Here is a 5,315-nt window from a genome sequence, read left to right as displayed (position 1 = left end):
CATATATACTTTTAGTGCCTATCCAAAGTATTCGTACATCCTACATACATTGTTGCCCAAAATTATTGAAATACAACCTTTCAAATTGACACGTATCAATGAATATGTACTCGTTTTAGTGAATAAGCAGTTAAGCATATTCATTTTGGTTTTCGTTTCCATGCTTAATAAATATATTTTATTCATTTTTTGTCTGTATGGTAATGGATGTATGCTTGATGAAAACATACATACATACGCTTTTCTTTCTCCTTTATGTTATAAAGAAAACACACTTCACATTATTATATATCCTTTTCTTTACGATATATATAACTTAGTAAATTAATACTTACATATATATACATATTTCGATCAAAATAACATAAGTCGGTAACTTATGAAATATGGGTCAACAAATTTCGAATCAATATTATAATCGAATCAATATTATAACTGAGTAGGAATGTTATCAAATATATAATAGGTATTATTTTATGGTATGTTTAAATTTAGTAATCAATAACTAACATCGTAAAAGAAAGTCTCATCAACTATTATTGAAATTACGGGTGTTGCAAACTGCAAGATTAGGCCGTTACAAAGCTTTTCACTTTTGCGTTTTCATCTTTTAGTATTTTAACTTTGATATTTAGTGGAGTTGTACCTATGATGACCCCAAGTTTAATTATGTGAGCAGCTTGACTGTGTTCTTGAGAATTGAAGTAAATTCCGAATTATGTCTTCTAACTTTTGTGGCTAACCATTGTTTAGTAGTTTATTGTTTTTGTATATCTCAGAATTCTGATCATTTTCCACATAGCATCATTTAAATCTTGTTTTGTAATTTTAATTTAATGTTTTGAATTCTGATTTCATTCTTGTTTTGTTTTGAGATATATCATATAGTATAAATTATGAATTCTGCTTTTCGACATTTTGTTTTGGGATTAATTAAGTTAATGTTTTTCAAATATTAATTATTGTTTTGTTTGTTTTCACTTTTTAGATCAACTTTTGCATCAAAAGGTCAATTGTTCGAATAAATTCAATTTGCAAAGTTCAACTTGAAACGGGTAGGCCAAAATATACATACATTTAATTGTTTTTTACCTAAGGTTTAAACATAATGATCCAGATAACATTTATGACACTAGAGCAAGAAACATACAATAACTCCGACCCTTGATTAGTAGGTTATATATTTAAGTAGATTTTGGCCCTTTTTCACATGAAGGGGCATGCATACTCAATAGGGCCAAGTATTTTGCCACTCTTAACGAAACCTAGAAATGCCATAATCTCTCTACAAGCTCTACCATACGGATCTAGACGCAAGAAAGATGGAAAGAACAGCCTAAAGCTAATAAGCATCACAAATGACAAAGTTAATGTCTGGGCCACAATAGGCGGGGGTTGAAATCGCACACCCATGGTTTTCTTGATCACAATCTCCATTCCAACACAAATCCCTTGAATTAGAAAGAAGCACGTGAGTTCTCCTGTTGGTGTCAATCGCCCAAGATGATAAAAGACCAACTCGTGCATTACTCCCGACACTAAAAATGTCACAAAAACTGCTGGCACTGATACCCATCTTTGAGGAACCACGTATCTAAAGATGTCACGTGAAGGATGGTATATGGTAGTGCGTAGTATGTTAGACACCACGAGGTTCCATCTTTTTCCCCAAAAGTTTTGCAACGATGTAGCATGGTGAGGATCATCAAAAAGTGGCTCGAATTCAACCACGACTATATATCCAGCTAAAAACGTTGTCAAGACTAGCAAGAATTCAAGAAGGATGAATAGATAGTATGCATGTAGAGATGTGATAAGTAACGGGTGAAGACGATATTTGTAACGGTGTGTCATAACTGTGATGATAAACAGCAGAATCGGAGGAACATAATGTTTGAGGGATTTCTTGTTCTTGGTGATATGTTGAGATGATTTTTCTTGATTTCGCAAGATCTTGATGGGTAGGCAAGTAGTAAATACGAAGTGAGATAAAGAGAGAGGTGGATACAAAGACAAGGGGCCTTGGCCCAAGGCATATAGAATGAGCTTGAAGGTTCCAAGCAAGGATATAAAGAAAGAGGTTGGAGAACATAAAAACATGGTGTGGAGATTTAATGGAAGACATAGGAAGAGACATATGACTGGAAATAGAAGCATGAATCTAGTTGTACCTTGCGCAATAAACAAGCCAACGCCATGGCAATAGAAAAGTGATGCCAAAAGAATACTCCCATCTACAATTAGATTGTACACCTCTCCTTCCATGTCAAGAGCTTTTATTTATCTGCTTTTTTTTTCCTTTGTTGTGAGCATAACTTATAATTAGTGGTAGAGCAATATATAACCCTAAAATGTGATAATATTTCCACATCATTTTCCTTTTTAAAAATGCTTATTAAACGGGTTAGATGCTCATTGAATTATAATGTCCGACTATTTTTGGGTGGCGTGTAAGTAAGCATATTACAATAAATGTAGCTACTTCGATAGTAAATGTAGCTACTTAGATATCGGAACCAAGATTCAGAAGGCAAAGTTTCCCTCACACCCACACTTCATCCTATTTATTGTATATCATGGGCATCATTTTCATACAAGCTACTAAGGTTAAAGGGAATGAAATGATATCCTTGATGCGGCGTCGATGGCATGCTATACACCACACCGGGCCTCATCATCGGCATGCTCCAATTTACTCTCTCTCTCTCTCTCTCAATGAATATAGTTTTTTTTTTTGGAACCAACAAGTAACTAGACCAGGCAAAAAAGAAAAAGATGTGAGTCGAGATTACACAAAACTTTACACACAACTTAGTGGACAAAAACACCACTCAACCCACTTATAATGACAATTCGTTCTCGTATGTTTTACCCATGTATACACTAGCGACATGATGTTATCCACAACCTTTGATGGAACAATACGAATTTTTTTGAACACCTAATCACATCTTGACTTCCTGATCATCCATATAGCACCATAACACACACTTATAAGGTTCTTCCCCCGTTTTGGTTAATTTCCCAAATTCCATGCAAGTGTGATCAACTTTCCAATAGTAGCAAATTGTGGGGTAGGAATATCACACCGCTTAAAGATCCATTCCCAAACTGTAATAGCAAAGGGGCTTCGATTTAAGATATGACCAACATCTTCATCTACTTGTGAACACTAGGTACATATAGCGGATGTAGTTAGCATACCTCTTCTCATTAATGCGATATTTGTGGGGATATATCCCAAGTTTTCTCTCCAAATAAAGATGGTGACTTTGATCGGAACTTCGTGTATCCACGGTATAGCAACTTCATCAATCGCCGATTAAAGATAATCAAGTTTTGATCTAAGAACATCTACATGATATATTTCATCACTAGAAATGACACATTGCCACTTATACGGCCCCACTGTCGGCTGAAATATACCAAGTCTAGACGATAACATGTTGATGTTGAGTTTTATTCAAAAATAGTCAAAACTATGAGGTTAGCAATGGAAGTAATTTTATGTTTGAATAAACTAAAATCATTTTACCCACCAATGATCATTTTGCAAAGCTAGGAAAGATTAAAACAACCACATAATGGAAAAATATTACAACCTTTTAAGTTATTGATTCTCATGGGAGATGGAAGTTAATGTAGTGATGCACAAAGCTCCAAAGAAGAACCTCTTTACAAGTATCCACCAATCAAGAATTGACTACCAAAACATGGTAGTCTTCACTTGTATATATGTTGTTATTAAGCCTTAAAAGTTCATACCAGATGAAACTTAAAGAGCACTACAGAAAAAAAAGTGTATCAAAAACCGACATAATTAGTCTCTGATGAGAATCTGGGACCGATCTAGCTAGTCTCCAGCTAGTACCTGAAACCTAGTCCTAGATAGTAAGTTTTTTATGTATCCTAAACTGAAAATCTGTCTATAATATATCTAAGTATCAAAGATAGAAAACCAGTCTTTGATGATATCTCATTCGGTCTCTAAATTGTTTTCTTCAAATTCTCGATTTAATGTCAAATCAGTCCCTGATACTCTCTTTTAGGGACTGAATATCAGTCCTTTATAGTATATCATTCAGTCTCCAAGATGTTTCATTGAAATCTATATTTTATTCTGATTTAGTTTTCGATACTATCTTTCAATGACTAAATATTAGTCTTTGATACTATCATGTTCAGTTTCTAATATCTTCACTTTATGCCCCACTTATGTAATTATAGTCCTTGATACTATGATTTTGGGACTGAATATCATCTTTTAAACTATCAAATTTAGTCTCTAATATTATTTTTTTAGTTATTGAATATTAGCTTTAGATGCAATTTTATTTATTCCCTCACCTGATTTATGAAGGACTAAATATAAGTCTCACATATAATGTCATTCCATCTCTAAGCTGATTTTTTAGGGAATGAATATAAAGTGCTTTACATATCAAATGAATTACAACAAAATATCATGCCAACATTAAATATAATCTTCCTATCATTTACATATGAAAATAACAACACTAACACGTGAGCATTGTATCTAATCGAGCTTTTCCAAAGCTTTTTGTTGTGTGCAAGTATTAACATTATTTAACCTCAGGATCACGGTCGTGGTCATAATAAACATCCACAATGGCATCATTCACTATAAAAGGCCCATAACAATTAATGTTCAACTATTTCAAAGTGAGCAAATACTCATATTAGCTACAAAGAACAAAAATGTGCAATAAGTTAATTATATGTTCACTAATCATCGGTTTAAATTTTCCTATTCAAATATATATAGTTATCTTCGTTATATAAAAAAACATGTCTCTCATATACCCCTCTGAATCCTCTTCGAAATCCAACCAACATGTTTGACATAGAGAACTAATTTGTAGAATAGATCTGAAGGATTTGAATATAGTAAAAGAATAAACAGGTAAGGAAGTTTCAAATAGGACCATACATCATTGAGAAAGGCAACACTATTACTATAAAGCAAGTGTGGGGTATTTCCATATTTGTTACCTAAAAATATCAACCTTGGCAACAACAATAATGCTAATAAAATTAGTTTAAATGCATAATCCTTAAACAATAATTTAATATCAAATCAAGAGTAAATAATTGTTAAAGGATCACATGCCAAGTGACTTACATGCACCATAAAAAATAATCACATACGCTTTAGCAACTACTTCATCGTCCAATTGATCAAAATCATTCATCTCATCTTTGAGACTTTTAATTCCATATTAGGCTACTGTAAGTATTTAACTCCAAATCCAATTTTCTGATGGATGAGATACAACAAGGTGTTAAGATAGGTC

The 5,315-nt window shown here is 33.1% G+C and overlaps 1 pseudogene; it reads right to left on the bottom strand.

The window, feature by feature from the left end:
• Window positions 1-1,056: 1,056 nt before the first annotated feature.
• On the bottom strand, window positions 1,057-2,291 carry LOC145100550 (acyl-CoA--sterol O-acyltransferase 1 pseudogene; annotated as a pseudogene).
• Window positions 2,292-5,315: the final 3,024 nt, after the last annotated feature.

The sequence above is a fragment of the Lactuca serriola genome, chromosome 4, assembly GCF_051521515.1.
Source record: "Lactuca serriola cultivar US96UC23 chromosome 4, Lser_US96UC23_V15, whole genome shotgun sequence".
NCBI lineage: Eukaryota > Viridiplantae > Streptophyta > Magnoliopsida > Asterales > Asteraceae > Lactuca > Lactuca serriola.
This window is presented reverse-complemented; position numbering and strand designations above follow the sequence as displayed.